Raw genomic sequence first — 26,050 nt, forward strand, 5'->3', positions numbered from 1 at the left:
CATCATCCTCTTCCTCTGACACCCACGCTCCCAGTAGTTTGCCTTCCACCGCAGCTGCCAAAGCGGCCCATTCCACAGGCTCCTTCTCCACAGCTACTCCCTCAGTCGCCCCACCATCATGCACGGAGGAGTCACCTGAACAATTCGATCATAGTGTCAGTGACATGCTCCTGTAGGATGCGCAGCAATTTGAAAGCTGTGATGTTGGTTCCCAGGTTGATGAAGGGAATAACGTGAGCCTAGAGAGAGGGGGTGACAATGACGGACAGCCACAGCTGAAGCATATTGCCAAGTTTGCTCCAGTGACAGGGAGGGAGGGGATGATGAGGTCACTGACTGTACTTGGGTGCCTGACAGCATAGAGGAGGAGGAGGGGGGAGGATGAGGATGAGTTTGCACAACTCCAACGAGGCAGGATGTGCTCCAGGGGCCACCATAGCAGTAGCCAACCTATTGCGTCACAGCACAGAGCTCCACAGGTGCAGGGTGCTGCAAAATCCCCGCAGACTCCAAGAAGTTCATTAGTGTGGGCTTTTTTCAGCATTTGTGCAGTAGACCGCAGCATTGCTGTTTGCAACATCTGTCTAAAGCAGATCAAGTGTGGCCAGAACACCAGCCGCTTGGACACCACATGCTTGACAAGGCATATGATGACTTCCCATGCAGTCCATTGGCAACAGCACCTGAAAGAGGCACCAGATCAAAACAAGTATACGTCACCTTGCTCCTCATCTTCGTTCTCTAACCCTACTATACCTCGTGCCTTCTAAAATACCAGCATTGAGAGGGATGATGGTATAGCAATAAGTGGAACAGAGGCTTGCACCCAATCTTCTAGCAGTACACCACCGCTTGATTTGAGCAGCAGGCAAATTTCACGACCCCAGTATTTGAACCGTAGAAAGAAATACTGTCCCAGCCACCCACATGCTCAGTGTCTTAATGCTAGCTTGGCAAAATTGCTAGCATTACAGTTGCTGCCTTTTCATCTGGTAGACTCCACTCCCTTTTGTGAATTTGTGGAATGTGCTGCACCACAGTGGCAGGTGGAAGGGACAAAGCTGTCAGTAGGAAGGTGCAAATTACTGCAGACTCTTGGTCCAGCAGGCATGGACAGGGACGTTACATTTCTTTCATGGTGCACTGGGTAACTCTGCTGGCAGCTGGGAAAGATGCAGGACAGGGTTCGGTGCTGCAGCTTGTTTTGCCACCATGCCTCCAAATAGCTGGTGCTGTTTCTGCCACATCTGTCTACTCCACCACCTCCTCCTCCTCCTCCATGTCCTCTACTGCTCAATTCTTTTCTGCAGCAGCAGTGCTCCCTAAGCATTCAAGGGGCTACGCAAGCAGTCAGGCTAAAAGATGCCATGCTGAGCTTCAGTTGGTCTAGGGGATAGGAGTCATACCGGTGCAGAGATTCTGCCAGCTCTGTGGGGGCAGACTCAGAGATGGTTGACGCCACGACAGCTTGAGCCAGTAATGGTTGTATGCGATAATGGCACCAATCTTCTCTCCGCTCTCCGACAGGGACACTTGACTCATGTTCCATGCTTGGCACATGTCCTGAATCTGGTGTTGCAGCATTTCTTGAGCAGATACCCGGGCTTCCAATATCTCCTGATGCAGGCCAGGAGGGGTTACGGTGTTCAGGCACCACTAACACCAAAGGCCCAATTTTTGGCACCTGTGTAGTACATGCAATTTCAAATTTGCATGGAATTCTTACCGCAGGTCCCGTTCCTGCACCCAGCAAGAGTAACTGCGAGGCCTGGGTTATGGTGTTCAGGCACCACATACAGCAAAGGCCCAATTTTTTGCACTTGTATAGCACATGCAATTTCTAATTTGTATGGAATTCTTACCAGCAGGTCCCGTTCCTGCTCCCAGCAAGAGTAACTGCGAGGCCTTGGTTACAGTGTTCAGGCACCACATACGGCAAAGGCCCAATTTTAGGCACTTGTACAGAACATGCAATTTCAAAATTGTATTTAATTCTTACCAGCAGGTCCCGTTCCTACACCCGGCAAGAGTAACTGTGAGGCCTTGGTTACGGTGTTCAGGCACCACCAATAGCAAAGCCCAATTTTTTACACCTGTATGACAAGTACATGTGATTTCAATTTTGTATGGATTTTTTTAGCAGCATGGCCCGTTCCTGCACCCAGCAAGAGTAACTGCGAGGGTTTATGGTGTTCAGGCATAGCCAACAAACAAGGCCCAGTTTTTCTGCACCCGTATGACAAGTACATGCGATTTGAAATTTGTATGTATATTTGTATATGAAATGTTTTGATTTAGAAATGTCAGTATTGCTGCAGCAGGCTACATGCATTAAGGGGACCCCCCCAGGCATGATATTTGAAGGAATTTTTCATTTTTATATAGTTTCACTTTAAGCCTCATTAAAATCAATAAATCAGTGCTCATTTAAAAACAATCGTTTTTAAAACCTTTTTTTTCATTGCTACATGTTCCCCATGTCAGGACCCAGACCCCCATACACTTTTTTGGGGCAATAACTTGCATTTAAGCCTTCAAAATGAGGCTGTTTGAAGTCTATGGGACTCGAGCCTCGAAAATCAATGGGATTTGCTTGTTCGAACAAACTTTTCCTCTGTTCGCGGTGTTCTGGTGCGATCCGAACCGCGGGTGTTTGGCTCATCAATACTCATAATTATGAGCAAAGGCTCAATACAGAAGAGGCATTAGCGCGCATGCACAAACATATTGGCATGTGCAGAAATGCGTGCACTGGCACCAAACTGCCTTTTTAAGCTGGGCTGTGGCATGAACAGATTGCTGAGTGGTCTTCTACTAGTTCCTGTTTTCCCTGCGCCTTGACCTGCTATATCTGTCTACCCATGCTTGGTCCGACTTGCCCTGCCTTGACCAATCTCTGGATTTCTGCCTGCCTATTGTGACCTCAGCTTTTAATCAGACTCCTGTCTTGTGCTCCTGTGGCTTGCTGCCTGACTGTTTGCTGACTCCTGCTTGTGTTCTGACTCTGCTTCCATCTTATGTTCCTGTCCTTTGCTGCCGGGCTGTTTATGACCTTTTGGCTTGTATCCTGGCTGTGCTCCTGCCAACTGATCAAGCTTCATCATGTTCCAGTTCCTTGTTCCTGCCTCGTGGTCCACAGTCATCTGCTCCCTGCAAACCTCAGCTGACGCCGTCTTTTATACCGACCATTGTGCCACCCTGTGACCTCACACCTCTTATCATCACAACTAGGGATGTTGGAAAAGAGGTGCAAGAGAAGCCCCCTCTATAGCTCGATCTCCACCAGCTATGTGACAATGATCTTCACTTTTGGCTCAGAGGGGATCCTTAGTAGAGCCATTTAAATGTCCTGGCTTGGTGTTTAGCCACAAGTGTTGTTGACCTTCTGACGTAGAAGGTCCATTTGAACTGGTAAGCAGGCTTTCTTACCATACACAGGTGGTGGTGCTTCAGTCAAGATCTTACACTTGATGATGGGTGGTGACTAAATTTTATGACATCCCGGTCACATATGAAGAGGACTTTACTTTATTTTATTTCATTTTATGGCTAATATTTTACAAGTCTTTTATCTGGACTTTATTTTCCTCACAGCATTTTTCACTGGACTTTATTTACTTTTTGCAATAACTTTTTGCACTGTATTTATATGCTACGTTTATATTGATTTAATTTATAGCATAGCACTTTATGATTTGATTTTGACAAGTGAAAACATTGTAATGGACCCCCTTACTCAAGAAGAGTATGTCCCCTGTATCAGCTTCCCTTGCCTGATACCAGCACGATCCAATCAATGTAGGGTGGTAAGAAGCATAAAAACTGTTTATTCAAACACAGGCACAAAGAGATATACACTCTGGGACAATCCCCCCTCCCCTTTAGCAGCTAATCCACATGCAAAGTGATCGACCGATATCAGTTTTTCATTGCCGATAGCGATACCGATATTTTGGCCAATGCATATCGGTATCGGCCAATATTTTTGTACATTTAAAATTTGGCAAAATAATCACAAATTTCAACACAAATCTGTTACTGAACATGTTAATATTTATTTATTAACAATTTTAACATTAAAGCGGCGTTCCGGCCTCGGGGGTCAATTTGAGCTAAAAATACCCCCGGGACAGTCAGGGCTAGTACATTCCATAATGGATAGCCTCTGAACTGTCCCGGGTCGCACTTACCTATAAGAAGAAATACTTACCTTGAAAATTTCTTCTCCAGAGCTGCCATCTCAGGTATGGGCAGCTGAAGCCGCAGCATCCCTCTTCGTGACGTCGGAGTCCCACAATGCACTGCACCGGCCCAGCTCGTCACTTCTGGTGCAGCGCGGCATCCCTGCACAGCTTCTGGGCATGCCCAGAAGCTGTTTAGCAATGAATATCACGCCTGCACCGGAAGGGACGAGCGGGGCCGGTGCAGGCGCATTGATTCCTGTGAGCGATGACGTTCAGCTCCCAGGAATCATCGCAAACCGGAAGTGATGGCGCGGGCGGCCGCCGCAGAGGGAGAAAGTGGAAGGAAGGTGAGTATATTTTCTTCTATAATAAGGTAAGTGATCAAAAAAAAAATTGCCATTATCCATTTCTTTTCCAGGTTCCCCTTAGCAAGCGGATGGCCCAAAAATCGATTTTATCGATTTTGCGGCCGGAACCACCCTTTAGCCACTTTAAGACCAGAGGATTTTCCTGCTTAACGTCCAGGCCACTTTTTTCAACTTGGCACTGCGCGACTTTAACTGACAATTGCGTGGTCATGCAATGCTGTACCCAAAGGAAATTTATGTCCCTTTTTCCCACAAACAAAGCTTTCTTTTGGTGGTATTTGATCACCTCTGCGCTTTTTATTTTTTGCGATATTAATAAAAACAGAGCGAAAATTTTGCCAAAAATTGACATTTTCTACTTTGACAGTTAAAAAATATCCAATATATTCAATTTTTGTCATATATTTAGGCCAAAATGTATTTAGCTACATGTCTTTGACAAAAAAATTCTCAATGAGCGTATTTTTATTGGTTTGCGCAAAAGTTATATCGCATACAAACTATGGTGTAAATACTGGAATTTACGCAGCTTTAATTTCTGACTGCCTCAGAATTTGTGAAGTGCTAAAATGGCAGGGCAGTACAAACCCCCCCAAATTACCACTTTTTGGAAAGTAGACATCCTAAGGAATGTAGTGAGAGGCATGTTGAGCTCATTGAATATTTTATTTTTTTGTAACAGGTGTTTGAAATATGACTAAAAAAAATAAAAAATGTTTTTTACACAAAGTTGTCATTGAAATTATATATTACTCACGCATGCCATGGGCATATGTGTAATTACACCCCAAAATATATTTTGCTGCTTCACCTGAGTACAGGGATACCCCATGTGTAAGACTTTTTGGGAGCCTAGCGGTGTACGGGACCCCGATAACCAATCACCACCTTCAGAATTTCAAAGGGCGTAAATTTCTCATTGCACTTTCTCACTGCCTATCACGGTTTCGGAGGCCCTGAAATGTCAAGATAGCACAACCCCCCCCCCCCCCCAATGACCCCATTTTGAAAAGTAGACACTCCAAGCTATTTGCTGAGAGGCATGGTAAGTCCATGGAATATTTAATATTTTGCCACAAGTTCCGGGAAAATTATTAATTTTTTTTTACACAAAGTTTCAGTAAATGATATATTGCTCACACATGGCATGGGTATATGTGAAATTACACCCCAAAATACATTCTGCTGCTTCTCCTGAGTAGGGGGATACCCCATGTGTGAGACTTTTTGCAGTCTAGCCGCATACAGGACCCCGAAAACCAATCGCCATCTTCAGGCTTTCCAAGTGCGTAAATTGTTGATTTCACTCCTTACTACCTATCACAGTTTTGAAGGCCATGAAATGCCAAGATAGCACAAAACCCCCCCAAATGACCCCATTTTGCAAAGTAATTTGCTGAGAGGCATGTTGAGTGTTTTGCAGATCTCACTTTTTGTCACAAAGTTTTGGAAATTGAAAAAAAAGAGGGAAAAAAGTGCATTTTCCTTATTTTTTCTTCATTTTCCAAAATAAATGAGAGCTTCAAAATACTCGCCATGCCTCTCAGCAAATAGTTGGAGTGTCTACTTTGCAAAATGGGGTGATTGCATTTGGGGGGGGGGGGTTGTGCTATCTTAGCATTTCATGGCCTTCAAAACTGTGATAGGTAGTAAGGAGTGAAATCAACAATTTACGCCCTTAGAAAGCCTGAAGGTGGTGATTGGTTTTTGGGGTCCTCTACGTGGCTAGACTGCCAAAAAGTCTCACACATGGGGTATCCCTGTACTCAAGAGGAGCAGCAGAATGTATTTTGGGGTGTCATTTCACATATGCCCATGGCATGTGTGAGCAATATATCATTTACTGACAACTTTGTGTAAAAAAAAACAATAATAATTTTCCCGAAACATGTGGCAAAATATAAAATATTCCATGGACTCACCATGCCTCTCAGCAAATAGCATGGAGTGTCTACTTTGCAAAATGGGGTCATTTGGGGTGGGTTTGTGCTATCTTGAAATTTCAGGGCCTCTGAAACTGTGACAGGTAGTGCAGAGGTAAAATAAGCAATTTACGCCATTAGAAAACCTGAAAGTGGGGATTGGTTTTCGGGGTCCCGTACACAGCTAGGCTCCCAGAAAGTCTCACACATGGGGTATCCCTGTATTCAGGAGAAGCAGCAAAATGTATTTTGGGGTGTCATTTCACATATACCCATGGCATGCGTGAGCAATATAGAATTTGGTGACAACTTTGTGTAAAAAAAAAAAAATTAATTTTCCTGAAACTTAGGGGAAAATATAAAATACTCCATGGACTCAATATTCCTCTCAGCAAATAGCTTTGGGTGTCTACTTTCCAAAAAGGGGTAATTTGGGGGGTGTTTGAACTGTCCTGGCATTTTATGCTCAATCTTAGCCATACATCACCCAATCTTCTAACCTATTGAAGACCAAGCCTTTTCTGTGACTTTTTGTTTACATGAAAAAATTTTTTTTTTTTACTAAAAAATTACTTTCAACCCCAAACATTATATATTTTTTTTAAAGCAGAGGCCCTACAGAACAAAATGGTGGATGTTGCAATTTTTTTGTCACACGGTATTTGCGCACAGATTTTCCAAACGCAATTTTTGCGGGGAAAAAAAACTTTTTTTATATTTAATGCAGAAATACACTACAGTGCCTTGCAAAAGCATTCGGCCCCCTTGAACTTTTCGACCTTTTGCCACATTTCAGGCTTCAAACATAAAGATATAAAACTGTAATTTTTTGTGAAGAATCAACAACAAGTGGGACACAATCATGAAGTGGAACGAAATTTATTGGATATTTGAAACTTTGTTAACAAATAAAACATTTAAAAATTGGGCGTGCACAATTATTCAGCCCCTTTACTTTCAGTGCAGGAAACTCTCTCCAGAAGTTCAGTGAGGATCTCTGAATGATCCAATGTTGACCTAAATGACTAATGATGATAAATAGAATCCACCTGTGTGTAATCAAGTCTCCATTTAAATGCACCTGCACTGTGATAGTCTCAGAGGTCAGTTTAAAGCGCAGAGAGCTTAATGAAGAACAAGGAACATACCAGGCAGGTCCGAGATACTGTTGTGGAGAAGTTTAAAGCCGGATTTGGATAGAAAAAGATTTCCCAAGCTTTAAACATCCCAAGGAGCACTGTGCAAACGATAATATTGAAATGGAAGGAGTATCAGACCACTACAAACCTACGAAGACCTGGCCGTCCCTCTAAACTTTCAGCTCATACAAGTAGAAGACTGATCAGAGATGCAGCCATGAGGCCCATGATCACTCTGGAATAACTGCAGAGATCTACAGCTGAGGTGGGAGACTCTGTCCATAGGACAACAATCAGTCGTATATTGCACAAATCTGGCCTTTATGGAAGAGTGGCAAGAAGAAAGCCATTTCTTAAAGATATCCATAAAAAGTGTCGTTTAAAGTTTGCCACAAGCCACCTGGGAGACACACCAAACATGTGGAAGAAGGTGCTCTGGTCAGATGAAACCAAAATCGAACTTTTTGGCAACAATGCAAAACGTTATGTTTGGCATAAAAGCAACACAGCTCATCACCCTGAACACACCATCCCCACTGTCAAACATGGTGGTGGCAGCATCATGGTTTGGGCCTGCTTTTCTTCAGCAGGGACAGGAAAGATGGTTAAAATTGATGGGAAGATGGATGGAGCCACATACAGGACCATTCTGGAAGAAAACCTGATGGAGTCTGCAAAAGACCTGAGACTGGGACGGAGATTTGTCTTCCAACAAGACAATGATCCAAAACATAAAGCAAAATCTACAATGGAATGGTTCACAAATAAACATATTCAGGTGTTAGAATGGCCAAGTCAAAGCCCAGACCTGAATCCAATCGAGAATCTGTGGAAAGAACTGAAAACTGCTGTTCACAAACGCTCTCCATCCAACCTCACTGAGCTCGAGCTGTTTTGCAAGGAGGAATGGGCAATAATTTCAGTCTCTCGATGTACAAAACTGATAGAGACATCCCCCAAGCGACTTACAGCTGTAATCGCAGCAAAAGGTGGCGCTACAAAGTATTAACTTAAGGGGGGCTGAATAATTTTGCACGCCCAATTTTTCAGTTTTTTATTTGTTAAAAAGGTTTGATTGTGTCCCACTTGTTGTTGATTCTTCACAAAAAATTACAGTTGTATATTTTATGTTTGAAGCCTGAAATGTGGCAAAAGGTCAAAAAGTTCAAGGGGGCCGAATACTTTCGCAAGGCACTGTATATAATTCCTAATTGTTTGGTAAAATGTAAAAGATGATCTTATGCTGAGTACATAGACATGAAACATGACATGCTTTAAAAATTGCGCACGCCCGTGCAGTGGCAACAAACTACGTACGGTTTTAAAAGCCTTTAAAAGTCTTTACAGGTTACCACTTTGGACTTACAGAGGAGGTCTACTGCAAGAATGACTGCCCTCGACCTGGCGTTTGCGGCGATACCTCACATGCATGCGCCAATTGCGATTTACATATGACACTAGACCAACGCTTGCAAGCACGGAGGGACAGGGGGGCTTGATTTTTTTTTTTATTATTTTGCTTTTTTATGTTATTTTGACACCTTTCCTTTCATTTTTTTTTTTTTTTTGTTAATCATTTTTATTGTTATCACAGTGAATTTAAATATCTCCTATGATAGCAATCTGTAGTGACAGGTACTCTTTTTTTAAAAAAATTGGGGTCTTTTAGACTCTAGATCTCTCCTCTGACCTTAACGCATCTGAGCACACCAAAATTGGTGTGATAAAATGCTTTCCCAATAGCGCTGTTTATTTCTGGCGAAACAGAAGTCATGAAATGCTCGTAGCTTCCGGTATCTTAGGTCATAGAGATGATTGGAGCCATTCTCATCTCCAATCAGCTCTATGGTTAGGTAATTGAATCACCGGCTGCACTCTCGGGTTAACTGGTGGGACAGGAGAGCCCAAGAAAAACCGCGTGAGGGGGGTCCCCTCCCACTGCTTGTAAAAGCTGTCTAGCGGCCAATTATCCGCTAGGATTGCTTTTACATGTAAGCTGACCGCTGGCTGTAAAAAACGATACCAAGATGATGCCTAAATCTGCAGGCATCATCCTGGTATAACCACTTAAAGTCCAGCAACGTACCAGTACATTGCTGGTCCTTTTTTGGCATATAGTGTAGTTTTTTTTTTTTTTTCATGCAGTCTGTCTGTGGGCTGAACAAAAAAAGAGAACCTAACAGAAATCTCCGCAGGAAAATTGTGTAGTATATGCACCATTAACCGCCCAAACATCCGAAACCCACTTATTTAATGGCGGGTATACAAGAGAATATTCCACATATACCTAAAGGTATTTTAACTGCAGTGGTGAAATCAACCTACCACAGCACTGCCATCAGAGGTATCCATATATGCTGAGCGCAAACGCTATTTGGGTCAGAATATATAAAATCAGCAGCAAGGGAAACAGGTTAACAAAAGAATGAATAACAAACAAAGTACAGTAAAAGTACAGTAGGAAGAGTAGAAGAACATAAAAATAACTGAGACGACAACTGTTTTTAGCTTTTTTATTTTTTATTTTTTTTTGTATTTTTTTTTACACCTTTTTTTCTTCAACGTTAAAGTTCCAGGTTTGGGTCTTTCAAAATGACGATAGCCATCGAACATCTTTTAAGACCCTGTGTAAAGGCCTGTACACACGATAAGAAATTCAGAAGGGAAATTTCGTCTGACGACCGATCTGCCGATTTTCGGATTGTTAGTATGGTGCTTTCGACAGTTGACTCCGACTTTTCGGCTGACAAAATCCTGATGTGCAGGCTATAAAATTTTTGTCCTCCGTCAACACACGTTCGATTTTCGTCTCATTAGTACAGATTTCGACGGGGAAAAATCTTATGAGCAAGACTAGGCATGCTCAGAGACGAAAGAACACATACAAATCAATCCAACACATGACATCACTTCTGAAGTAGAATTCTGTCGTACGGGAAATTCTTAGGAAAAGAACCTCTTCACTTTCCACATCAGACTAGCATGCCACAAAAGAAGGACGAGTAGTCAACGGAAATTCGTAGCGTGTGTACGGGGCTTAAGTGTGCCCTAAACTGTGCCGTGTTGTACCCTACGCTTATAATCCACTAGTGGGTGGTAGCGATGGAAACCGTGGCAAAGGCCAGGTCGGTCAGGACAGGCGGAACAATAATTACGGTTGTCACGCCTAAATCTGCACTTGCTGCAGGCATGGCATCTTTTTTGGGGGTATTTTTGGGTAGGGGTACTTGGAATGAATTCCGGAAAATGGCTCTCATGCAGCCGGCTCACTGCATCTGGTTGGGGAAGTTGGGCAGGAGCACCTGCTGGAAACAGAAGGGCTCTGGTTATCTCTTTCTGGTAGTGTAAGAAGGATAATGTTCTGGCAGACGCTTTGTAAACTGACTGTGCTCTGTGACTGACTGTGCTCTGCGACTGACTGCGACTGACTGTGCTCTGCGACTGACTGCGCTCTGTGACTGATTGACTGACCATCCTCTGCAACTGACTGCGACTGACTGTGCTCTGTGACTGACTGCGCTCTGCAACTGACCGTGCTCTGCGACTGACCGTGCTCTGCGACTGAGTACTTGGGAGGACTGGTAAGTATCTTAGCGACTGGTGAGTATCTTAGGGTTAGTACCAGGGGAGATAGAGGTAGAGTAGGTAAGGAATAGCAGGTCATTACTAATTATCCCCATAGAGTAGAGGGTAATAATGTCCGACAGGATTGGGGATGCCACTTAGTGCACTTCTTGCTGTATGTATGCGTTCCTTGATGAACCAATCTAGGGCGAATACTGCCTAGCATCAACAACCTGGAAAGGAGCTTGGACATTACCCATCAGGTGCTGGCAGGGGCCGGCGTAGGGGAAGGAGGAGTAGAGGATATGCAGGCATCAGAGGTAGGCAGTTGGGTGACTGTTAGGAAGGGTAGAGGGAAGAGCGCTAGGGAGGCCAGTCCTGAGTCGGTACACCCTAACAAATTTGCCAAGTTGCATGTTGATGGGGATATCAGCTCAGGGGTAGCAGTGCTGGTGCAGGCACCCTCCACCAGCTGCCAGGGGAGTGGCGGCTCCAGGAAGGAGGGGGCCGAAACTCAGGAAAGGCTAGACAGGTTGTGGTAGGGGGGACTCAATTATCAAGAGGACAGAGAGGGCAATCTGTCGAAATGATCGCGGTAGCCGGACAGTATGTTGTTTACCGGGCGCTCGAGTTCGGCATATCGCGGATCGCGTAGACAGATTATTGGGCGGGGCTGGGGATGACCCAGCAGTCATGGTGCATGTGGGCACTAATGATAAAGTAAGAGGAAGGTGGAGGATCCTAAAGAACGATTTCAGGGACTTGGGGAATGGATTGAGGAATAGGACCTCCAAGGTGGTTTTCTCTGAAATACTGCCGGTACCTCAAGCCACACCAGAGAGGCAGAAGGAGTTTAGGGAACTCAACAAGTGGCTGAGGAACTGGTGCAGGAAGGAGGGGTTCGGGTTCCTGGAGAACTGGGCTGACTTCTCAGTCGGCTACCGGCTCTTTAGTAAGGATGGGCTGCACCTTAATGGGGATGGTACAGCTCTTTTGGGGAGAAAGATGGCCACCAAGTTGGAGGGGCTTTTAAAGAAGGAGTCGGGGGGAGGGCTCAGAAGTCGAGTCAGTCAGGAGGGAGCAATGGACAGAAGGCAGTATTAGAGTCAGCAGCGACAGTAGTTCCATAACGTCAATTGGAGGGTCTGTGCGGGAAAACCTCAGACCAAACAGGAATAAAAATAATCATCATTCACTATCAACTTCCACAAAACTAAGAGGGGTATATGCAAATGCCAGGAGCCTAGCTAATAAAATGGATGAGCTGGAAATGTTAGTACATGAGGAGGACATAGACCTTGTGGGAATAATGGAAACTTGGTTCGACCCCTCACATGACTGGCTGGCCAATATCCAAGGGTATTCGGTGTACCGGAAGGACAGGATAGGAAAAGGAGTGGTAGGGGTATGTCTCTATGTCAAGAACAATGTAAGGGTGATAGAGAGGAGTGATATTATGGAAGGGATGAGTATGGAGTTAGAATCCGTGTGGGTAGAACTCCATAGGGAAGAAGTAAAGGGAAAAGTAATTGTGAGGGTTTGCTATAGGCAACCCAACCAAAGGGAGGAGGTAGAGCTGGAATTTATATCACTGTTGAGTAAAGTGGCAAAACTGGGATCAGTCCTCATATTGGGGGACTTCAATTATCCCGACATTGACTGGGAAGAGGGGACTACACACTCACAAAAGGCCCGTCTCTTCATGGAAACCTTACAGGACAACTACATGTCTCAGTTGGTGGATTCTCCTACCAGAGAAAATGTAGTGCTGGATCTATTGATCACTAATGACCCAGACCTAATCTCGGAGGTAGGAGTCCAGGACAACCTGGGCTTTAGCGATCACAGGATAACAATATAACAATAAATAACAATATAACAAGGCAAGAGGGGAACATAAGAACCCTAAACTTCAGAAGGGCAAACTTTCCCAAATTGTGCTCAATGATGGAAAGTGTAAACTGGGACCAAACCTTAGGAACACTTACCACAGAGGAAAAATGGGAATGCTTTAGGAACATATTAAACAAATGCATCTGGCAGTGCATTCCTATGGGAAATAAATTTAGAAGAGACAAAGCCAAACCTAGCTGGCTAAACCGTAATGTTAAAAAACGTATTAGGGGTAAAAAAAATGGCCTTTAAGAAATATAAATCAGAGGGCACAGTATCGGCTTTCGAGCAATACAAGTAAGCAAATAAGAAAAGTAAATACTAAATCAAAATGGCTAAAACCTTGAGAGACAAATAGCGGAGGCTAGTAAAAAGAACCCAAAGAAATTCTTTAAATATTTCAACAGCAAAAAAACTAGGGCAGAGTATATTGCACACATAATTAACAATGATTGGAGGATGGTTACAGAGGACACTGAAAAAGCATACGTGCTGAACGCTTTTTTCTCCTCAGTCTTTACACAGGAAAAGGAGGGGTACACTGACCATGACTGTATGGTTAGTAGTAATACACAGGACTTGCCGCTATGGCTAACAGAGGGTGAAATCAGGGAAAGGCTGGATAAAATGAACACAAATAAATCACCAGGCCCGGATGGCGAACATCCGAGAGTACTCAACGAACTTAATAAGATTATATCTAGACCACTGTTCCTGATCTTTGCTGACAGTATTAGGACAGGAAATGAGATAAAAAGGAGAGAAAGGTTGGTAAAGGGCGCTACCTATGAATATAATACTAAAATGGTACTGTGTATAAAATCACTTAATGTGCATAAAACAGATAGCAGAAATGCAAAGTTGTAAAAAGTGCAACGGTGCCACTAAATCACAGGAACAAGGGGGTTGGATCTCACAACAATCCCCCAATAAAGTGCTCAGTACATAAGAATGGTATACCGTGGGCAAAACGGTGTGCAGTAAGCAAAAGATTGAAACAAAAGTGCACAAGTGATAATAAAACTTTATTGTAAAAATATATATATACTATATGGTGCGGGTGATAAAATTAGAGTGCAATAAATTAAAAAGAAAAAAATGTTCAAATAAATGTTGTGTATATATTTCTTTAAATAGATAAAAATAAATAATAAATTGTGAGCAAACCAAATAAATAATTATAGGAAAGGGAGAGGCTCTTTCCTAAAGGTGCTGTGTGCAGTGTCCGTAATAAACCAACAATATTCCAGTGAATGAAAGAATATGGAAGGAAGTGGTTACACCTGTGTGGTCCATTAGGTGTCGCACTTCCAATACAACCTGTTGGTATGCGGTATTGGACCGGCTGATGAATCTAGGGGTCCCTTCCGTTTTTAGTGAGCAGATATATTGGCTGATGATGCTCAATCGATCTGTGTGCTCAAACAGAAGGAAATCCCTATGAAATAGTATACAAGGCGATCAAATAGAAGTAGCATAGACTCACTGTGTAGGCTGGTCAAGATTAGTGTAGTATCCAGGAAGCTTCCGCGTTCCACGGCTCAGGCTCCGAAACTGGAAGTGACGTTTGACGTTAGACTCCACCCTACACGTTTCGCTATAGGACATCTGCTGGAGCTGCGTCAACTGTGCGTACTCCCGGCTATTACATAGTCTGTGTCCTAGCAACCAAATGGCTTCACCCAAACGCCATGTTGGTGCTCGGACGAAGCTAGTCAGAGGCCATATTCCTCCTCTCATTGCAGTGACAGCTTGTGTAAAGGACATGAAGCGGCGGCTATATATCATTATTTCTGATCAGCCTACACCAAAGAACAAAAAAAGGGGGGTAAGGAAAAATCCATCTTTATTATTCAAAATAGAAAAAAGAAAAAATATATATGAAAATATAAAAAAATAAAGATAAAATGACAAAAGGGAAAAAAGAAAAAGAGAAAAAAAAAAAGGGGGACCAGCGTAGTAAAAGCATTAAAACCTGGATAAAAAATTATAAAAGATATGAAAAATCAACTACGCTCATAAAATTGTCCCAAAAATACATATATTATGTTAAAAATTAAACAAAAATGGAAAAAATTGAAAAAAACAAAACAGCCAAATAGCACATTATCAGTTGAAAAAACATTGGCAAGCACTATTAAAAACTTGTTAAAGGGGAACGATCTTATTAAAACAAACCACACAAAAATTGTGGGCTTTAAAATAAAATAAAATATTAAAAGATTCTATTAAGGGATAGAATCCGAATAAGACTAATTATTTATGACCTTTAAGTGACATATATATATACTGTAAGGTATCTCCAACATAAATGATTAAATACAAGGACACAAGGAAGTGATGCTGGATGAGAAGGATTGTAAAAATAATGGTATTATATTGAAATAAACCAAGATAAAAAACAAGCCATTGAAGAAGAGCAAGATGAAAAAATCCGGGAGAAGAGGAGGAAATTATTCCATGGTTTCGGAACCTCATAAGACCCATCTTAATGTTTTGTCACCAAGAATTTATACGCTAATAATTATAATAGCAAAAGGTAAAAAATAGTAAAAATGTATATATATATAAATATATATATATATATACACAGTAAAAATATATAGTTGGATAAGACCATGACAAAAAGCAAAAATGTAGGAAAAATGGTGATGCTGGATGAGAAGGATTATGCTGAATGCAAAAGACTATGGGAATAAAATGGTAATGTGTTGCAAAGGGATGAAGTAGGGGTAGAAATTTGTAATATTATTCATTAGTTTTCAAACTAATGAATTTTGATTAGTAATTAGTAATGAACTTGATTAGTATTCAAAACCATTACTCTTCCCACTAGTATTAATGTTTTTTTTAGGTGTCAAAAATGTCTGCCCTGTAAAACTAACAAAAACCAGCAAAAGAAAATATTTTTTTTTAGATCAAATGCCACTGGTACTGAATATAGAATAAAGGATACCATCACTTGTACTAGCTGGCACGTAACATATGTCATTGAATGCCCTTGCCGGCTTCAATATATAGGCAGGACTACCCGACCCTTGAATATAAGAATAAGGGAACATATTAAAAATATAAGGAAAGGTTTTGACAAGCACAACCTCTCCAGACACTTTAAAGAAGTATATTCTCAAGATCCCTCAGGATTAATCTTCTACGGAATAGACAAATTCAAGGGGGACTGGAGGGGAGGTAATAAGAAAAGGATGATCTCTCGTAATGAAACAAAGTGGATCTATTTGATGAAATCTCTTCGCCCGGATGGGTTAAATGTGGACATAGACCTGAATTGTTTCATCACAGATTTATAACACACTCTAAAAAAACCTTTTTTAAGCTTTTTTACTTCCTTTTTTTGTATTTTTTATGTTTTTATATGTTTTTATATTTTTACATTTTAACCTTTTTACTAATTTCTCATGTCTAACCCCCATCATGTTTTGAACATGAGGTTTTTTCCTTTCTTCTTTATTGGACTTTATATGCTTTTTATATATTTTAATAGCAGGTCGACTCATTTTAAATATTTTTTATATGTAACTCATGAGATCTGTGCTCTCTTAATATCCCACCTAATGAATAATATTACTGATTTCTACCCCTACTTAGTCCCTTTGCAACACATTACCATTTTTTTCCCATAGTCTTTTGCATTCAGCATAATCCTTCTCATCCAGCATCACCATTTTTCCTACATTTTTGCTTTTTGTCATGGTCTTATCCAACTATATACTTTTACTGTATATATATATATATATACATTTTTACTATTTTTTACCTTTTACTATTACAATTATCAGCGTATAAATTCTTGGTGACAAAACATTAAGATGGGTTTCATGAGGTTCCGGAACCATGGAATAATTTCCTACTCTTCACCCGGATTTTTTCATCTTGCTCTTCTTCATTGGCTTGTTTTTTATCTTGGTTTATTTCAATATAATACCATTATTTTTACAATCCTTCTCATCCAGCATCACTTCCTCGTGTCCTTGTATTTAATAATTTATGTTGGAGATACCTTACAGTATATATATATGTCACTCAAAGGTCATAAATAATTAGTCTTATTCGGATTCTATCCCTTAATAGAATCTTTTAATATTTTATTTTATTTTAAAGCCCACAATTTTTGTGTGGTTTGTTTTAATAAGATCGTTCCCCTTTAACAAGTTTTTAATAGTGCTTGCCAATGTTTTTTCAACTGATAATGTGCTATTTGGCTGTTTTGTTTTTTTTCAATTTTTTCCATTTTTGTTTAATTTTTAACACAATATATGTATTTTTGAGACAATTTTATGAGCGTAGTTGATTTTTTTTTCATATCCTTTATAATTTTTTATCCAGGTTTTAATGCTTTTACTACGCTGGTCCCCCTTTTTTTCCCTTTTGTCATTTTATCTTTATTTTTTATATTTTCATATATATATTTTTTTTTTTTCCTTTTTGAATAATAAAGATGGATTTTTCCTTACCCCCCTTTTTTTGTTCATTGGTGTAGGCTGATAAGAAATGATGATATATAGCCGCCGCTTCATGTCCTTTACACAAGCTGTCACTGCAATGAGAGGAGGAATATGGCCTCTGACTAGCTTCGTACAAGCACCAACATGGCGTTGGGTGAAGCCATTTGGTTGCTAGGACACAGGCTGGCTATTTAATAGCCGGGAGTACGCACAGTTGACACGGCTCCAGCAAACGTCCTATGACGAAACGCGTAGGATAGAGTATGATAGAGTGAGTCTATGCTACTTCTTTTTGATCACCTTGTATACTATTTCACAGGGGTTTCCTTCTGTTTGAGCACACAGATCGATTGAGCATCATCAGCCAATATATCTATATCTGCTCACTAAAAGCGGAGGGGACCCCTGGATTCATCAGCCTGCCCAATACCGCATACCAACAGGTTGCATTGGAAGTGCGACACCTAGTGGACCACACAGGTGTAACCATTTCCTTCCATATTCTTTCATTCACTGGAATATTGTTGGTTTATTACAGACACTGCACACAGCACCTTTAAGAAAGAGCCTCTCCCTTTCCTATAATTATTTATTTGGTTTGCTCACCATTTATTATTTATTTTTATCTATTTAAAGAAATATATACACAACATTTATTTGAACATTTTTTTCATTTTAATTTATTGCACTCTAATTTTATCACCCGCACCATATAGTATATAGATATTTTTACAATAAAGTTTTATTATCACTTGTTTCAATCTATTGCTTACTGCACACCGTTTTGCCCACGGTATACCATTCTTATGTACTTTTTTGGGGGATTGTGAGATCCAACCCCTTTGTTTCTGTGATTTAGTTGCACCGTTGCACTTTTTACCACTTTGCATTTCTGCTATCTGTTTTATGCACATTAAGTGATTTTATACACACAGTACCATTTTAGTATTATATTCATAGGTAGCGCCCTTTACCAACCTTTCACTCCTTTTTATCTCATTTTAACCCTTGTAACCCAGGGGTTGGTTGGTGGCAGCTTACACCTATTTATATTAATTTTATCTTGAATTTCTATTTATTAATTTTATCATACACTCCATAGCGCTGGTCATCCTTGTTTTCAATAATGACAGGAAATGTACCAGGGGATTAGAGAAAAGCTAACGTGATACCGATATTCAAAAAAGGGCAGAGGCATGTCCCGGGAAATTAGAGGCCTGTCAGTCTGACATTGATAGTATGTAATCTTCTGGAGGGGAAGATAAGGGACTATATCATAGAGTTTGGTAAAGACAACAACATCATTAGCAGCAGTAATCAGCACGGGTTTACAAATGGGCATTCTTGTAAAACCAATCTCTTAACATTTTACGAGGAGGTGAGCTGTGAGCTAAATAGGGGGAGACCAGTGGATGTGGTGTACCTGGATTTCGCTAAGGTGTTTGATAAAGTTCCCCACAAGCGCTTAATTTATAAAATAAGGTCTGCAGGCATCGACCGCAAGGTTTGCTCTTGTATACGGAACTGGCTAAAAGGGCATGTCCAAAGGGTGGTAATAAATAGCGCATACTCAGACTGGTCTGAGGTGGTAAGTGGGGTCCCCCAAGGCTCAGTTCTGGGACCAACCCTGTTCAATTTATTCATAAACCGCATTGAGGATGGGATCGGTAGTTCTATATCAGTTTTTGCAGATGACACAAAATTGGGCAGGGCAATAACTGCATGGCATGAAGCAGATATCCTACAGAATGACCTGGACAAAATAACAGAGTGGGCAACGACATGGCAAATGAGGTTTAATGTGGAGAAGTGTAAGGTTTTGCACTTGGGGACTAAAAACATAAAAGCACAATACACTTTAGGGGGGGAAACCTTTGGGGGAATCAAAAATGGAGAAAGATCTGGGAGTCTTGGTAGAGGATAGACTAAGCAATAGCATGCAATGTCAAGCGGCAGCTGCCAAAGCCAGCAGAATATTATCATGCATAAAGATAAAACTTTAATCCTACCACTTTATAAAACTCTGGTACGACCGCATCTGGAGTATTCTGTCCAGTTCTGGTCGCCAGTCCTCAGGAGGGATGTGTTGGAGCTGGAGAGAGTCCAGAGACGGGCAACTAAACTAATTAGGGGATTGAAGGACCTTAATTATGAAGAGCGTCTGCAATTGCTTGATTTATTCTCCCTGAATAAGAGATGCCTGAGCGGGGACATGATAGCAATTTACAAATACCTCAATGGTGATCTCAGCATAGAAAAAAAGCTATTCAGTCCAAAGAATTGCATGAGGACTCGAGGGCATACAATGCGATTAGAGGAGAAGCGTTTTAACCTCTGGGGGTTCTTTACTGTTAGGGCTACAGGATTGTGGAATTCTCTACCACAAGAGGTGGTTTCTGCGGGAAGTATGGTTGCTTTAAAAGACTCTTGGACGTACATCTCAATGATCAGAGCATTCAGGGTTATGAGAGATGATTACGGCCTCACACACCTACACAGGTTGAACTGGATGGACTATTATCTTTATTCAACTTCAACAACTATGTAACTATGTAACTTTGTATAAGACAAAAGCGTTGTAAATAGCCAATTGAAATAAGTATACAGACACTTTTTTGTACCAGCTTCTGGCCTTACGGACAATTAAATACAGTCCCATCATCTGGTCGTTGAAGTCCACCCCTCCCATTTTCCGGTTATAGTCGTGGACACAGAGTCAACAACACCGATGACCGTAGTAATTTCGACTGCCATGTCTGGGTGAATGGAGGACAGAACGAAAATGTTCTGTTTGTCCCTCCACTTCACTGCAAGCAATTCATCCTACCTCAAGCAGGCTCTCTCCCCCGGACTCAGTGGGGCATTTACTAGCCGTTGGGGGAAGCCCCGGCGATTAGATCGCACGGTGCCACAAGCACCAATTTGTAACTGAAAGAGGTGTTTAAAAAGTGGCACGCTCGAATAAAAATTGTCCACGTGCAAGTGGTACCCCTTTCCGAATAAGGGTGACACCAAGTCCCAAACTACCTTATCACTGCTCCCTATGTAGTCTGGGCAGTCGGGAAGCTCCATAGTGCTATCTTTTCCCTCGTAGACACGGAAACTAACTGTATAGCCTGTGGCCCTGTCACACAGCTTATACAGTTTGACCCTGTATCTGGCACGCTTGCTGGGGAGATACTGTTTCATAGCAAGGCGGCCAGTAAACTTTATCAGGGACTCTTCAATGCAGATATCTTATTTGGGGGTAAATAAGGCTGCAAACCGCTGATTGAAGTGGTCTACAAGGGGCCGGACTTTGTGGAGCCGATCATATTCAGGGTCTCCCCGAGGACAACAGAGTTCATGGTCGTTGAAATGCATGAACCGAAATATTTGTTCGTATTGAGCCCTGGACATAGCAGCAGAGAACACGCGCATTTGGTAAATTGGGTCAGTGGTAGAGATGTCGCAAACATAAAATTTTCAGTTTGCGAATGGCGAACGCGAATTTCCGCAAATGTTCACGAACGGGCGAACTGGGCGAACTGCCATAGACTTCAATAGGCAGGCGAATTTTAAAACACACAGGGACTCTTTCTGGCCACAATAGTGATGGAAAAGTTGTTTCAAGGGGACTAACACCTGGACTGTGGCATGCCGGAGGGGATCCATGGCTAAACTCCCATGGAAAATTACGTAGTTGACGCAGAGTCGGGTTTTAATCCATAAAGGGCATAAATCACCTAACATTCCTAAATTGTTTGGAATAACGTGCTTTAAAACATCCAGTGTGTGTATACGATCAGGTATGATGTTGTATCGATCAGGTAGTGTAAGGGTTACACCCGCTTCACAGTGACAGACCAAACTCTGACAGACCAAACTCCCCGTTTAACACACCGCAAACAACCACAAACAGTCCATTTGCACAAGGTTGGATACCAAGCTAGCCATGTCCCATTCGTTGTCCTCACTGACGTTATTGAAGGTCTCTTCCTCCACCCAGCCACGTACAACACCAAGGATACCGAAAGTTGACAACAAGCCCCCTGGGATGCCTGCTGTGGTTGGTCTTCCACCTCCTCAAAGCCACCTTCCTCCTCTCACTCTTCTTCTTCAGACTCCTCTCTCTGTGTTGCCGCAGGCCCAGCAATTGACGACGACAAGGCTGCTTCTGGTGGTGACCACAACTCTTCCTCTTCATGCTCATCTATGGCCTGATCCAGTACTCTTGGCGGGGCACAAAATGCATATGGGATGAGGTAGATGATGTTGCCTTGGGTTTGACTGACCAGGTTTGTCACCTCCGCAAAAGGACGCATGAGCCTACAGCCATTGTGCATGAGCGTTCAGTAACGCGGCCAAAAAATACCCAGCTCCGCAGAGGCTGTCCTCTTTTTTTTTAATTAAAAAAATCTGTTCTTACCAGTTTAATCTCTGTTTTGTCCCCTATCAGGCCAGTGTATGGAATAGATTTTAGGAACCGGGAGATGGAAAAAGATGGTTGGTCGGTCCTCTTACTTCCAATTTGGGGCACTGCGCATGCGCCGTGCAATGTACTGTGCCACCCTATATGAGTGGTGTCTTAAGTATTACTATTCTTATCAGTTTAATCCCTGTTACATCCCCTATCAGGGGACATGTATCGAATAGATTTTAGACAACCGCAAAGAGTTGTCAATAGTTGACACACTCATGACATAAATTTTATTCCTCTATGCGTCAATCTTGGTGTAGTGATGACTGTGCTCGTGCGCACGTTTGGGAGATTGCAGGCGATGGCGGTTTTTCAAAGCCTATGGTCGTGCTGAGGTAGTTCAGTGACAGTTAAGTGACCCAGAAAACAATGATTCTGCAGTGTGGGCCCATTGTTGGCCTAGTAGGCTTTAATGATCACCTTAGATGATGACAAAGAAAATTAATGTTTTTTCTATGAAAAATTATCCAGGCGATCGCTTTTGGTCTGTTCACAATGAAGCAACGACCTTATCATCTGGGGTGTGCCAACATTGCTAACACACTCATAGAGGTGATCGCTTCATTGTGATATGCAAGCCCCTTCACCACAATAAGGTAATGATCACAAAGGGGAATTGACACATGTATGTGCCTTTTTTTTTGTTTTGTTTTTGCAGCCACAGTGCAGCACCAGAGGCCAGAGAAATTAGGCATGTACACATGCCTGAAAAATCAGGTATTGTTGCAGCCGCAGCGGCCAGAAAAATTGATGTTTTCCAGGCAGAAAGTGCACTAAAACATTGCGGCTTGAACCCTAGTTGGTGACGGAGAAGTCACACAAGTCACCCGGCATGCAAAGATTAAATACAGCAGCATGTGGACCATTTTTAGCCCAAGGCATCTCATCAGGCCTTTTTTAGTCAAATGCATCCCCCACTGTCAGTCCCTTCGGGATCCATGCCTCATTCATCTTAATAAAGGTGAGGTAATCTAGACTTTTTTGACCTAGGCGACTTCTCTTCTCAGTGACAATACCTCCTGCTGCGCTAAAGATCCTTTCTGACAGGACACTTGAAGCAGGGCAGGCCAGAAGTTCTATCGCAAATTGGGATAGCTCAGGCCACAGGTCAAGCCTGCACACCCAGTAGTCAAGGGGTTCATCACTCCTCAGAGTGTCGATATCTGCAGTTAAGGCGAGGTCGAGTCGTTCTCTGAGGGTGGATCCCAAAGGGCTGTGGCGATGCGTAGGACTTAAAAAGCTCCGCATGTCCTCCATCAACAGCACGGCTGTAAAGCGTCCTGTCCTTGCTGGCGTGGTCGTGGTAGGAGGAGGATTACTTTCACCTCTTCCCCTGTTAGATTCCCGTTGTGCTGTGACATCACCCTTATACGCTGTGTAAAGCATTCTTTTTAACTTGTTTTGGAACTGCTGCATCCTTTCCGACTGCGGGTAATTCGGTAACATTTCAGACACTTTCTGCTTATACCGGGGGTCTAGTAGCGTGGCCACCCAGTACAGGTCGTTCTCCTTCAGCCTTTTTATACGAGGGTCCCTCAACAGGCATGACAGCATGAAAGACCCCATTTGCACAAGGTTGGATGCCGAGCTACTCATGTCCCATTCCTTGTCCTCACTGATCTCATTGAAGGCCTGTTCCCCCCAGCCACGTACAACACCATGGGTACCAGATAGATGACAACGAGCACCCTGGGATGCCTGCTGTGGTTGGTCTTCCTCCTCCTCAAAGCCACATTCCTCCTCTGACTCCTCTTCCTCAGACTCCTCTTCCAGCGTTGCCGCAGGTCCAGCAAGCGATGATAAGGCGGTTTCCGGTGGTGATGGTGACCACAACTCTTCCTCTTCACACTCATCTACGGTCTGATCCAGCACTCTTCGCAGGGCACGCTCCAGGAAGAAAACAAATGGGATGATGTTGCTGATGGTGCCTTCGGTGCAACTGGCTAGGTTTGTCACCTCCTCAAAAGGACGCATGAGCCTACAGGCATTGCGCATGAGCATCCAGTAACGTGGCAAAAAAATTCCCCGCTCCGCAGAGGCTGTCCTAGCACTCCGGTCATACAAATACTCGTTGAAGCCTTTTTCTTGTTGGAGCAGGTGGTCGAACATGAGGAGTGTTGAATTCCAACGTGTCGGGCTGTCCCAAATCAAGCGCCTCACTGGCATGTTGTTTCGCCTCTGAATATCGGAAAAGTGCGCCATGGCCGTGTAGGAATGCCTGAAATAGCCACACACCTTCCTGGCCTGATTGAGGACGTCCTGTAAGCCTGGGTACTTATGCACAAAGCGTTGTACAATCAGATTCAACACGTGTGCCATGTGCCACAGCCACTGATCCACCTGTGCGTTCAGGGCGGACAGGAGTGCTGGTCCGGTGTGACTTTCTGCTTTCAGGCAAGTCAACCCCAAGATGGCGTGACACTGTCGTATCCGGGATAGCCCCTGGGGAGCTGGGGGGGTGCAGTTGATGTGGAGCAAGACGCAGCAGCAGAAGAGGACTCAGCCGAGGAGGTTAGCGAAGAGGATGGAGTAGGAGGAGTAGAGGAGGTGGCAGCAGGTCTGCCTGCAAGTCATGGCGGTGTCACCAACTCCTCTGCAGAGCCACGCATTCCATGCTTGGCAGCCGTCAGCAGGTTTACCCAATGCGCAGTGTACGTGATATACCTGCCCTGACTGTGCTTTGCAAACCAGGTATCAGTGGTCAGATGGACCCTTGCCCAACACTGTGTGCCATGACTTCCTTTTCCACAATAGAGTACAGGTTGGGGGTTGCCTTTTGTGAAAAAAATTTTTGGCCGGGTACTTTCCACTGCGGAGTCCCAATAGCTACAAATTTTTTGAAGGCCTCAGACTCCACCAGCTTGTATGGTAAAAGCTGGCCGGCTAAGAGTTCCGACAAGCCGGCTGTCAGACGCCGGGCAAGGGGGGGACTCTGTGACATTGGCTTCTTACGCTCAAACATTTCCTTGACAGACGCCTGACTGTGGGCAGATGAGCAGGAACTGCTGAAGGGGAGAGGCGGAGTGGCGAGTGGTTGAGAGGGGGCAAGGAGGACCGCAGTGGTTGACGTGGCTGAAGATGCTGGACCAGGAGGAGGGTGGTGGCTTTGAGTGTGTGTGCTGCTTGTACTCATCATTAGTGTTGAGCGAACACGGACTGTATTATTCGTGTTCGTACCAAATAATTGGATTTTTGTTACCCGAACACGGACCCGAAAACTTTACTGTATGTTCGGGTTTAAAATCCGTGTTCGGTCATTTTACTTCCTGTTTTGTATGTAATGGCGCGCTTTTAATGGCTGGCTTTCAACAGCCAATCAACAAGCGTTTAACTGGTGTGCCTTAAGCCATCCCAGCCATGCCTACTAATGTATTAGTAGCTGTGATTGGCCATCTGAACCATGTGACCATGTCTTTATAAGTTCGAGACCCAGCGCGCTGCGTCATTCTGCTGTAGTATTAGCGAGAGAGCACACATCATACGTGCTGGCTGCTGATTAGGGACAGACAGTGAAAAATTGTATTGTGTCCGAAAAGAATGCAGGGACAGGTCGGAGTGCAGGCAGGGCGAGTTATTAGGGCATTTTAGGGCGAGGCTGGAGAATAGGCAGGGTCAGTGTTCTACATCGATTTTGCTGTGTGGGGGGTTGGTTGTGCAGTGCCAGTGAACGATCTTATCGAGAATATTAGGGCGAGGCTGGAGAATAGGCAGGGTCAGTGTTCTACATCGATTTTGCTGTGTGGGAGTTGGTGCAGTGAACACAATCGTTTTGCCCTCAGTTAAGCCCGCTGAGGAGGAGGAGGGAGAAAAAAATCTATTTTTCCGTTTCAAAAATGTTATTGAAGTTAACAAATGTAGTACAACGTGTAACATGCACTGAAAAGTTACAGAGATACAAGTAATAACTCACAGGGTACAGAGAGCAAATATAAAGCAACAAACAGTCGTAACCTCAGGAAAACCTCAGTAGGTGATAACAAAGGCAATGAACAAATGGGGGATCTGGGGATGGAGAGTGGTAGAAGGAGCCCATCCCCCAGGCACCCCGTAAAGGAAAC

This window comes from Pelophylax lessonae (genome assembly GCF_965119305.1).
Source record: "Pelophylax lessonae genome assembly, chromosome: 6".
Taxonomy (NCBI): Eukaryota; Metazoa; Chordata; class Amphibia; order Anura; family Ranidae; genus Pelophylax; species Pelophylax lessonae.